This window comes from Prinia subflava, chromosome 6, assembly GCF_021018805.1.
Source record: "Prinia subflava isolate CZ2003 ecotype Zambia chromosome 6, Cam_Psub_1.2, whole genome shotgun sequence".
In the NCBI taxonomy this organism is placed as follows: domain Eukaryota; kingdom Metazoa; phylum Chordata; class Aves; order Passeriformes; family Cisticolidae; genus Prinia; species Prinia subflava.
Genome location: NC_086252.1, coordinates 12,620,943 through 12,634,084, shown reverse-complemented (window position 1 = coordinate 12,634,084; position 13,142 = coordinate 12,620,943).

The window sequence follows — 13,142 nt, the reverse complement described above, 5'->3', positions numbered from 1 at the left end:
GCTACCTGCAGATTATAAATGGTCAGTTTGAGAACTTGTTACTGGATATGAAAGCTGAGGTGGGAGATTATGGGCAGAGCAGTGTGAAGAGAAGATTTCAGTACTCTCCCTGCTTCACCTCTTTTGCAGATGAATAGGACTTGTTTGGGAAATCAAGTTCCTTATAAGTCCCAGCTTCAGGTAAAGACACATGCTGGCATACTTGGAAAAAATAGCAGGTTTTAAGTACCTTTTAATGGCATTTGCTGTAAAGCTAGACGTACATTTTCTTTTATGCTTGTGGTTATCCTGTTCCTGATTTAGTAATACTTTTGTATGCATAGTTGCACTAAGCAATTTTTTAAATATTAAATTTTTTGTTTACAAAATTTCAGAATATGGGGTTTTCTTAAAGTATTTTATGTAATTCAGTTCTTCAGGAAAGAGGGATTGCTATGATGATGTAGAATGACACGACTTCTCTGCACTTACCTCCAGTTACTTTTCTAAAATACTAAATACATTTGCTTCAGATTACCATGAAGAAAACAGCCTTGTGACTATTACCAGGTCATCTTTTAAATTAGAATTTGTGTAATGCTCTTTTTTGTAGGCAAGTTCTTATTCTCTCTATTCAGCAAACTAGGAACTGAGGTGCAGCTTACTGGGGTCACTGTGGAAGCTGAAAGCGGAGCTGAGAACTGAATCTACATCCCTGGGGTTTGATGCTAGTACTCTAGTGGCTGCCCTGACTATCTTTTCTTCTAGCTGTTCACTTGCCTCTTCCAAATCTGTTTTTATATGCTCATTTATATCAGCTTTCTAGCAGAAGCACTGCATTTGGTTCTCTTGAGACTGTGGAGGAGGGTTTTCTGCAAAATGCAGCTTCAGTAGGATGAAGCTCAAGGCAAAGATTGCTTTCTGTTCTGTAACCTTGTCCTAAAATACATCTCTTTATAGTGTGGATGTGGAACCAGTGACAGACTGATTTGACCTCTTTTCAGACTTCTTGTGAAGCCTTAAAGAGCCTCAACAGAGCTGCTGGTCCAAAGTCATGTCTTTGCTGGTAGAACAGTAATGATGAGAAAACTGTCTGCCTCGAAGATTAGTGTTGAGAGCTGTGTGCAAAATGAGACGACATGTGCTACAGATGCACCAGTGCCCTTTCTAAAGAAGTTAATTCTTGGGAATTACAGGTTGAAATAAAATCTGAATTTTGAAGTAAAACCTGAGTTTTGAAGTTAAGGAGCTAGACTTGATTTTCTTTGTTTCGCTTTGTTTTGTTTTTGGAAGAGCTAGTCCTCTTCAAAGAGTTTCTTTCTGAAAAGATGGTCTAGAGTGGCAGTTTTAAAGCACTTACAAGCTTCAAAGGCTATAGCTGGAAATAAAGTTGGATTTCGTATGTTGGAGAAAAAAATCTTTCCTCTTGCAATTTTTTTATCTTTGCTTACTTGTATATTAGAAAAAGGTTGGTTTTAAGTGCTTAAAAAAGTGTTGGGAGAATAAAACCATCTTCACTGAGTCAGTTATGGAATAGACGGTGGAAGCTAATATTTTGAGTTGTCACAATATATTTAATATTCACTATGGTGATGTATAAAAGCTTTATTGAAAGGCACTTCACAAAACTGTGAGTCTTAACAGCTTTTCTCAGCTGCTCTGCCTAAAGGATTTGTGTATTCTCTTAAGTATAAACATGTCTTCATGATCACCAGTTTGATAAAATTAGGATTCTTTTGAAGTTAAATGCATAAATGTTGACAGGGTTTGGACTACAGTTAATATGTTAGATAACGCTAAAATGTGAATTCTGTCATGAATTTTGACTCACCATGTATTATTGCTTTAGAAATGCTACAGTTGTTTACTAGTTTCTAGCTTTTCCTAATTTAAATGGAATTTTTTTCAGAATACAGTCTTAAAATATTTGTGTTGACCTGTGCTGTGCCATCTTCTGTGTGCACGCTTGAATTATTGCCATTCAGGTAAATTTTCTTAAATGAGAAAATCAACCTCTGAAGCACTCTACAGAGACCAATAGGAATTGTGCTGGATGTTTAAACTGGTTTTGGTTTGCTTTTAGAACCAGTACTTAAGGCATACCTAATGGAGTTCAGCTTCAATTTAGAGACTGCAAAAATTGGTTACTCTTTTCTGCAGGAAACTCCACAGGAACTGCAATATGAATTGAATCTACAAATGTTACACTTTGCTAGAAAATATGAGAGAATCAAAAAAAGAGAGAGTAATCCAATTAATAAGGAAAATAAGGCCTTACCTTGCTACGGTTTCTCTGTAGTATTTTTATTGCTGAATCTGAAGTCTAGCTTCTTCTTTCAGTAGCATGTTTATTGCAATTTATTGTTTTGGAGGATTTCTCCAGAAGTCAGCACTGAGGTCTTCATACCTTTTTGTAACCTGGTGATTTCATTGCTTTATCTCTTAACACAAAATGCACCAAAGAATCTATTCTGGCACCTTGGGAGGTCTGTCTGGATTAATTTTTACTGTCTGATCAAACATGAATGCTTTTACTTCCTATTGGTGGGATGGCAACACAGACCAGTGCTGCAGTCTAGGAAAATAAATACATGAATGAGTAGCACCTGTGCCAGAAGGTTTCTCTGGATTCAGATTGGATCCTTGGAGTGCAGCAGAAGGAGCTCACTGCAATGAGCTGTTCCTAGCACCAGGCATTTACTTCTGTACTTGTTTCAGGCCTAGCTTTTCAAACAGGTGAACGTGAGAAAACACTCGTGGATGAAGGACATGTTGAGTGTGTTCCAGCCTGCTAGATGCTGTTAGTAATGCTCTTGGACTGATGAGGTGGTTCCAGATTTGTTCTTTGTCTCCAGTGTTAATAATGGGGGTGCAGGACAGAATTCCTTCTGGCGTTAGAAAGCCGGTGCATTGGCTTGACACACTTGGTGAGCCCATTGTTGGTGCACTGGCACTTTCTTTGATTTTTGCCACAGTGCATGTGGCACCTTCTGTAGCACTGAGGCTGGGCAGGAGCCTGGGCTTCCCCTAGGAGTTGTCTTTGAGCAAGGATTGGAATGGGTTCTTCTGTGGAAGAACACGTTGGCTGACTGATACCTTCTTGTGGGCCAGCTTGTCCTGTCACACCAGGAGGAGTAGAGCAAGTGGTGGGTGTTAATTGCTGCTCAGCTGTAGCTATTGCTTGGCCTCTCATCCCTGGCAGTGCTTTGTGGCCCATAAATTGACCTAGAAGGCCTGTTAGGAAATTGGCAGTGTTTTAATGTGTACTATGCAGCCTCCCAGTTCCTGTGTTCTGAGGCACTGCAGGAAGTTGTGGAAGATCTGGAGACTGCTCTGATGGATTGTGTAAAGGTAATCAGAACTTCAGGTATTCAGGGAAATCCAGCTGGGTTTCTTTCTGTAGTACGTCATAAACACTAAAGTAATTAGAAAATACAGGTGCATGTCAATTGCTGTGCAATTGGGGAAATACTGAAAAACCAGTTAAATAGTAAAAGAAGAGCATTGTGTCTTGGGGCTGGAATTGGTGGCAGTTCAACTCCTGAGGTACCAGCGGTGCTCTCCAGTGTTAACTACACCAATTCAACTCCTACTGCAGAGGTACTTTTGTTTAGGCTGACACTAGGTGTGAAGATGTGTTGATACAACTGAGGAAAAAAATTAACTTCACTCTTTGATTAATAGCTACATACCTGATTAAATTTAAAAGCTGTGCTTGCATTTTGGCTTCCTCTAGATGTAGTGTGGCATCTTCCTCTTTCTTCATTTTCTCCTCAGCCTTATAGGTTGTCTTTTCTCAGTTTTTTCCTTTGAATTCCAGGTGTTCTGCTGCCATCTCAACCAGCTGCTGGCACTCTTCTTCTAACCATGTTGCCCCTTCTTTTGTCTGCATTTTTGTGCCTCTTTGAAACATTGCCAGCAACTGCTGGTTTTTTACATACTTTCTATTTAGGAAATAATTATCAGTTACAGATAAAAAGAAAATATTGTTATAATACTGACATTACAAGTACTTTATACAGTCTCACGTGAGTTTTTCTTAAATTGTAATTGGATTTTTGTTCAAACCTTTCTCTGCAACTCTTTGTTAGAATCTCTTTTTTTTTTGACTGTAGATGCTGGGAGTTGGGCTTTCAGAGAAGATATGTAATGAAAACAAAGGATCAGATGTAGCATGAATGTTGTTATTGCCAGGAATCTTGCATGTTGTATCGTAGCTAGGCTGTGGAATTTCTCTTTTTTCAGGCTGCAGGGACTGTAGTGGAGAGTTCTATTCTTACCATATCTGTTTAACAGAGAAGCAGCTTAGGTACTGCAAGTTTGGGACGTATTGTCACAGGAATTCCAAGGCAGCCACACAGGCTATGTCTTTACCAGAAATCATCCATTCTGATGAACTATTTCCTTCTAAAGTAAGCATTAGTCTTTCTATAGACCATCTGCTGCTCCATGTTCCTCTAACTGTTGCTGCTTCTGGAACTGCAGAAGCTTCCTGTGGTAATCCTGCTGCTGCTGCCAAATATATTCTTGTGCTGTTTTCTCTAATTGTGACTTCTTTGCTGCCACCTCCTCCTCGTGGCACCTTCACTCCTCTAGTTTCTGTTTCTGTAAACTAAAATGTAAATGATTATTAATTGCTATAGCAACCTTGAGTTTGCTGAGCATTCTTGCCAGAAGAGCAGATCCTAGCCCAAGGAGCTCAGCAGATTGCCAGAGTGAAGGGGAGAGAACTGAATAAAGGGAGAATGGGTGCTGATTAGCATTATGTAGCATATGTCTGATTGGTTCAGAAATATTAAAAAAAATTACTGTCTACTTTCCTTCACACTACTTGTAAGGGGGCAAAAACCTGTGATGCATTTTTCCCAATGAGCTTTTGAGAAGGATATGAAGAATATGGGATATGGGTATGTGGCTTACATGGGACAAAGATTTGGAAAAAAGGGATGGCGGAGTACGTAGGAACAGTGAGGAAAGTTCAGTAAGTAAGAGCTGGAAGAAAAAATTGGAATGCATCTTCATGTAACAAGGACACTAACCCAGAACAAGGACCCGGGCTATGCAACAAATGAGGCAATGGAAAGCCTTGGCTGACATTTAAATGTAAACAGAATGACAGTAAAATGGGCTATTTTTGCAGGAGGATTCACACTGAGAGTAGGGAGGATCAAAGAAAGTCAAGGAAGTTCATGAAGCAAAGGAATATTCTCCTTATTTTGGGAACGGGAAGTTAAGGAAAATAAAATTAAAGGTCTTCCACCTCACTGAGTGTGATTCAAGGTATTTTCCATTCATCTTGGTGTTCTCTGTCCTGCCGTTTGACTCGAATGCCTATTTGCTTTTCCTGAAATAAAGTTAAACAGAGCATGGCACTAATAATAATAATAATAATAATAATAATAAAAGTTATTTAAGTCTTTCTTTTCAGACTTGTGATTAAAACATGCTTCTTCTACTAATGGGCTTCTCGGGGGTTCCTGTTTTCCCGGGAATGCGCCGCAGTGCGTTCCCGCCTTTCCAGGTAGGCTGCAGCTCCTCGAGACCACCCGAGGAGGTCGCTGTTGTCCCCGGGAAATGCCGCTCCAAGGACAAATCACCAGATGGACTCGAAGCGCTGAGATGGTGTCAAATGCACAGTTTTGTGTAAAAGGTGAACAGAAATGTCATAATTATATTGCCCAACAGCTTGTTCCTGATACTGATTGGTTTCCCAGAGCTTTGTCTCAAGTATTTGTTGAGTTTGGTTTGGGTTTTTTTCCTAAAGCATGTCAGCAGAAATAAAGAGCAAAAGTTCTCTTAATGCTTTTTTGCCTTTTTTTTTTTTTCTTTCTTTTTAAGTTTAATATGCTTATATCATTAAGGAATAACGGACATTGCTACGAGATCTTTATAACCATGTGCTGAGGTTTTTGTCAGGGAAAACACTCAGTAGTGGATTTAGTGTTGTATGGAAAGTGTGGAATATCATCTCCATGAACTCACTGTAAGCTAGGTACAACAGGTTGAAGACCTAAATTTGTTTAATGACTTTGATTCACTGTGGATACTGACTTTTTACATTACCAACAAAGACTTTGAAAAGTCAGAATTCAGAGTAATGACAAATGGATGAAAGTATTAAAAAATGAAGTTAATTTAGTAGACATACATGCAATACTAAACTTTGGAAAAATCTAATGTGCTGCTATAAGATAGAACTTTATCTATGCACGTTTGAGATTAAAAGGTTTGTGTTGTTATACTCTAGTTCAGAATTTGTGCGGGAGTGCTGAAGCAGTTTGCTGGCTTCTTCACTCTCTGTGTTGTTAAGTCTTCTCTAATGTTAGAAGATGCTTTGTTGTTACCTGTTTCTTCATGCTTAAACATCCATAGGTGTGGATGCACATTCCTGGCTTGCAAAAGAAAAGGCAACAACAGTAGTTCTGTCATCCAAAAGTTCCCTTTTCAAATGAGAACATTAGCCTCACTAACCACATGTCCTCCATGCTCCTCTGTTCTTCCTTTTCTACATCTACCTTCACTTTTTCCATTTGTTCTTACTGCTCTTCATCCATTTCTGTTCTTCTTCCTCCTCTTCACTTCTGACACAGCTTTTCTGCCGTTTTTCATTCTCTTTACTGTGCAGATTTCTCTTCTTGGCATTTTTGAGAAGGAATATGAACAAGAATATCAACTTTAAGTGCATTATTAATTATATTCTGTAAATGATTATTTATCTATTATTAACTGAGATTTAAAATTTCTGAAAGATTTATGCTCTATGTACTTATTAAAGTTGTTTTGATGTCTGTGGGAGTTTTCCAGTCACTGTGACCAATGGCGTCTGTTTTCTCTATATGGTAAATGGTTTATATATTTTTTTTTCTTCCAGTAGATACTTGCCATTGTGATACTTGATGAATCTTATGCTAATTTGCTAGCATTTAGTGTCCCAGAATGTTGCTACTTAAGCTGTATTCTTGAACCTCTGCCAACTTTATATTTCTTCCTGTATTTTTTTAAATGTTTTTGAAGTTGTAGCAAGGAGAGGGGGACAGGTACAGGGGTTTCATCCAGCCCCAGAAAAGGGGACACTAAGGAAACAGGTAAGGTCTAAAAACGCATAAAACTCTCTTAGCTGAATGGTCAGCTAGAGGATCACTGTGGTGAATGGCAAAGCTACTGACAGCCTGTATTTCTAGAGTTCTAAATGAGGGCTGAGGAAAACTTTTCCAGGAGATTTAAGATGCATACCCGAAGAGCCATATTACTTTGCTGTGTGGTGTCTCTTTTAAAGAAGGCATTGGGGAGTGCTTCTGGGCTCCAGGTTTTCTGTAAGACTGGTCTTGGGTATATATTTACAGTCCTGGGACTGCAGGTTTTGGGGGTCTGGACGCGGTGGGCTGAGGGCTCTGCACGCTCCCGGGCTCGCTCCTGGGCTTGCTCCCAGGCTCGCTCCCACACCTCTTCCCAGCACTGCTGCCTTGGCCAGTTGGCAGGGAAGCATGGAATTGGGGCAGGTGAGCAAACAGTCAAGGATACCTGGTGTGAGGGAAATGCCATACCTGCCTGTGTGAATGAAAAAACACAAATCCTATTGCTAGTGAGGGTAGAGGAGAGTTACCTGAGCTTGGGTACACCTGTGCTTAGGGTGAAAAATGAGCTGGGGCAGCTGAGGAGCTCTTCCTGGCCTGGGGCAGCCGCAGGGGCTGGCCTAGTGTGGAGCAATGGCGCCTGTGAGGCTGTGGGGCCAGCCGAGGGGGAGCTGGGGATGGGGCCCTCCGTGCCCTGCCGGGACAGAGCCTCCCTCTGAGGGGGAGCCCCGCGGCGGGCTGGGGGTGTGCTGAGAGCTGGGACAGCGCCTGTGGGGAGAGGGAGCCTGGCTGTGCCTCAGTGTGGCTGGAGAGCGCCTGAGGGGAGAGGGAGCCTGGCTGTCCCTCAGCGTGGCTGGAGAGCGCCTGAGGGGAGAGGGAGCCTGGCTGTCCCTCAGCATGGCTGGAGAGCGCCTGTGGGGAGAGGGAGCCTGGCTGTGCCTCAGCGTGGCTGGAGAGCGCCTGTGGGGAGAGGGAGCCTGGCTGTCCCTCAGCGTGGCTGGAGAGCGCCTGTGGGGAGAGGGAGCCTGGCTGTCCCTCCATGGTGGGCACAGGTTTCCTGAGGAGGCAAGCAGCCATCGTGTGGTGGTGGACTCTGACACCAGCAGAGTTGCCTGGCTGTAGTAGCCACAGCCAGAAAGGACACACTAGGTAAGTCTTTGTTCTCTTTTTTTATCCTCATTTCATGGGAGTTTCTTCAGCATGTGTCCCTGGCAATGCCTGAAAGCACCATTTCTCATCTCCACAGCTCCTCTGCTCATGCCTGATGCTGTGTGGGAGGTGCTGGCTGAGGTAGCTCTTGGAGGCAAGATGGCCTGAGCTGGAGAAAACTGGAATAATGTGGATACTGTGGTGATTGTTCCTTCAGAGAACAAATATTTCAGTCTAGAGGTAAATCTGGTCTTTCTGTCAAAGTTCTTATATTTATGTAATTTTTTTTGTAGTGCAGGAAAATGTCAAAACAAATCATAAATAGGACCCCAAGTGATGTGGTTTCATCTAAATCTCCTAAGAGAACTTCCCCAATGATATTACTTGGTGACTCTTAAAATGCATATTCTTAGTCTTTCTGTCCCTCTCCTGTTTCTAGCTCCACTTAAGTTGATCAAATGTACCAAGAATCTAGTTTTGAAATTTCATTTGTTATGGTCAAAAAAGGTGCTTCAAATGCATCATCAGGACAGTAGTGGACTTCAGACAGAAAAACTGGGGAGAAAATACTAAGACCTTGATGCAGACAACTATTAACCTGGAACACGTGATCTTGTCCTAGTCAACACAACTGATGGCTTGACTGCTCTCCTAAAGGCTTGACTGCTCTTGGCTGTCTGTCTAGATTAAGTGTTTACAATTAACCTCTACTGAGCACAAATGGTGGAAGGCCATGCTATCCAGTAGAGAGAAGCTGCAATATGAGACAGGTGAGTTGTGAGCTTTGTGCTGCCTCTGAGCTGCTGGTTAACTTTGTGCACGCTTAGTCCATCTCTCACAGTCTGCTGCCTACAGTGCAAGGCCCAACAAAACGCAACTTTCTGCTTCCAGGTATGACCCTAGTGCACACAGGCATGCTTAAGTCACCTCAAACCACATTTATTGTAAGTGCATACTCCGGTACATATACTTAGGGGTATTCTGGTTTACAGGTGAAGTCTGGAGAGAAAAAAAAATCTAGCTATTGTCTGCTTGTTAATGCAATATATAATTCTTGACTTTTGATACAAAATAAAAAGGGAAAAAAACCCCACCTCTCCCACTACTGTAAGTGTAGTTGAAATAATTTTGACTGTAATGCTTGACATATCTTGTTTTAGGCTTAATAATAAAGAAATCAGTTTTAATAACAGTTGATTATTACCACTCTCAAAAAATATAAAATAGTATATGAATACAAAAATTTTCCCTGGTCTTTTGTCTTGCAAGGGACTAGCAAACAAAAGTACAGAAATAAAATTGGGCTGGTCTATCTCCTCCTATTGGTTTTGAAGAAATTGACTGTAACATATTAACTATTAATATGCCTTGCTGTATCTCCCACTGAGATAACTGAAAGAGTAACACAGTAACCTTCAGCGGGATCAGTTTCTTGTTAGTTAACCTTACCATAAGTGCTTATGATACATGCTGATAAGGGGTATCAGTTTATCTCCTTGCAAACAGCTAAAGCTGAAGTGGTTGTGCCAATTTGTTAGTTACATTATGAGCTGCTGCTAAGAGAACGTTCATCTCTTCAGGATTTGCACACTAGGACTTGGCCACAACTGCTGCAGTCCACTGTTGTACAAGCACTGTGCTAGTGGGTCTAAAATTCCTGCATGAAAACTTAACCTGAGCCATGAAGAGAGCTTCAAGTTGCTCTGTGTTCCCAGTGATGTAGAATTGCTGAGGAAAACTGTTTTCTTCTATAAATTAGGTAAGGATTTATGCTGAAAGCTAAAACAATGTCCACTGGTTTGTGCAAAGAATTGCTGTTTGCCATTGTTTTGGTCTTTGTTTTGGCTGTTAGCTGCTCTCAGTGTACCTGCTCCTGCAGCTCCTTCTTGTACCCTTAAGACCACTGGTTAGACCAACAACTGAGGGGAAGCTGATGGCATCTCAGAGTCTGCTTTGAGACAGAGCTCTGCTCCTCCAGCTGTGTTATTTCAGGGCTGCAGGTCCTCAGAGGGGTTGTAGGGAACAGTGCTGTTCTACCATTAATCAGTAGTGTCTGCTTTTCTGTGTACACATGCATCACTTGACAGTCGACTGTGCACAATTTCTGCGAGTGAGTGATTGTTTTGCCACCTTAACTTTATCCTGATGGTACAAAACAGATAGAATCTGTACCACAAACCAGACAGCACTTAATGTATTGCCGTTGGTGTCTGAACCATGATTGAAACTAGTCTTTAACAGAAATAGATAGTCAAAGACATTACAGGGGACGGGGCAGGAAGTTTTGCTGCCATAGGACTTACAAGATCAAAGCTGCTGTCAATTTTCTTGCCTGCTCTCTGTTCAGTGGTAAGTCTTCTCTTATATACTGCTTTTCAGAGTTACTTGTTTTTATTGCAAATATCTTCTGCATTTCCTGGTGACTGGGAGATCTCAACTGTTGTTCCAGATTCAAGCTGTATATCCTGTATTTAAAAAACTGAAAGATCAGAGAGAGGAGCAATAAAATGAACAATCAAAATTTAGACTTGATTCCACTTAAGAAAAAGCTTAGGAAGGTGCAGAAAAATCCTGAGGTTTTGTTTTACTCTCGCCTTAACCTCGCAACAGGTTTTGCACATCTGTAAGCCCTGAAACTCTTTAGAATACTTTGTCAGTACCATCTAATGAGCAACTTGTGTCATTGTAATGGCCTGTCAGGTAGCTGCCACTGTCTTTGGAGAACACGTGTCTCCTCATTACTAAGATGAGTTCCATTCTCCTGCTGCAATGAAGGTCCAAAGACTCATTTGCAGATACTTTGAATGTTTAGTAGTAATGAATATTTTAATAATTACAGTTTCATTTCTGTAATAGTTGTCATCCAAAGATCTTGAAATATTGTAGAAACTCATAGTCTGATTTTTATTTTTAGTTTAGGGGAAATGTGAAGCCAAAGCCTTCTGTTACTTCAGCAGCAGCAAGTGCTCAGTTTCTCTGAAGATCAAGCTACAAATGTTGACATTTCACACTTTAGTTAATAACTTCAGTGAAGTCCTATTTGGTTTTCCTGAATATAGGTGTAAGATATATTTTAAAATCAATAGCATCATTAAAGGAAAAAGGAAAGGCTCAATTTTGCTTCCTCAGATATGGCTCTGGGGAGACCTTAAAGCACCCTTCCAGTACCTCAAGAGAGCTGGAAAGGGACTTTTTGCAGGGCATGTAGTCATAGGATAAGGGGGAACAGCTTTAAACTGAAAGAGAGGGTAGGTTTGATATTGGAAAGAAATTCTCTGCTGTAAGACACTGAAACAGGTTGCCCAGAGAAGCTGTGGATGCCCCATCCATGGAACTGTTCAAAGCCAGGTTGGATGGTGCTGTAAGTAATCTGATCCCATAGAAAGTGTCCCTGTCCATGGCAGGGGAGTTGAAACCACGCAATCTTTAAGGTTCCTTCCAATCCAAGCTATTCCATGATTCTTATCTTCAGGTGAATTGCTTTAGAGCAAGCTGTTGATTCGGAGAGGTGTTGGCCTGAATGTAAGAAAGCACTCTTAGGACATGTAGATGTGGCTCCTAGGGACGTGGTTTGCTAGGAGACTTGCTAGTGTTAGGCTGATGGCTGCACTAAATGATCTTAATGTTCTTTTTCAACCTAAACAATTCTAGTACTCTAGGGTAGATTGCTATTTCTTTTTTCTCAGTACTAGTTTTAAGAGGTCTTCTTAAAATGCCCTATAAAGCAATTAGATTCTGTCACAGTGAAGTGTTTTAATCTGAGGACTCTTGACAGGGGATCTGTCTCTGACTAGAATAGAAGGCAGTGCCTGTCCCTTCTCGCTGGGAATACGGCCCTCAGAGGCATCTGTTTGTGGGCTACCATTGCTGAGAATTTCCATTCACATGCTTTACTGAATTAAGGCACTGTGATAATAACTGAGTTAAGATGCCTGGTGAGAATAGAAACAAGTGCAGTAGAAACCTGAGTCTTGTTTGCAGAAATATAAAAACCTTCTGTCTCTGTGAAAACGTATCTTTTTAGTAAAGTCTGTTGTGTGGTCAAAGCAGGCTTCCACTTGTGCAATACTGCATTCAGGTTTTCTGTCCATTTGCTTGTCTGAATCTGTAAAAGTGAAGATCAACTCTTGATCAGGTTAGGCCAGATTCAGATTTGTGCAGAATAATTTTCTTTGCTGATCATCTGTGCTGCAGCTATGGTTCAGTGCCACTGGTCTCAGTAAATACGTAGCCAAACCATAGGATGAGACAATAAGTCTAGTTCTAAATTTGATGCTAGAAAAAAAAAAGGTGATTATGTTTAACTTTCTCACCCCAAAAAGAAATTTGGAACTTGATGTTGCAATCACTTTTGGCTTCAGTTACAGATTTTTCATAGTCCCATCAAATTTAATTTTCCTCAGTGTACTGGATGGTTAAAAGAAATATTTAATGTATCTTAATAATGATTAAATAAGGTGTAAGATTAAAGACTTACTAGAGGCAAAAGGGACAATAGTATGGCCAGGGGAATGATAGGACTTCCCTACTTTTTGGTGCTTTTGGGTAATATTTTAGAATTGAAGATTTGTGGTTCAGATGTACTTCCAAATCTTTGAACCAGTATTGAGCTTTTAAATGATATGATAATTAAAAAGTCTCCTGAAGTCTTATATGAGACAGCAGCAGTAAAGAGATTGATTTTTTTTTTTTTTTAAATTTAAAATTCAAGTTAGCAAGTGTCCTATGAGCCAGACTGAAGTTGCTGGATCAACACTTGTGATTTCAATTATCAGACCTCAACTGTTGGGTAAATTAATTATAAAAAAGGCAAAGGGATCTATAAACAGCAATCTGTATTTCTTCCTGACAAAGCCCCAGTTTTCCTGCTAGGTTTAGCTGAAAGTACAAGAGAGTAAACTGTAGAAATAAGCAATTCTTTAGCAATAGAAAGTTGTTTTC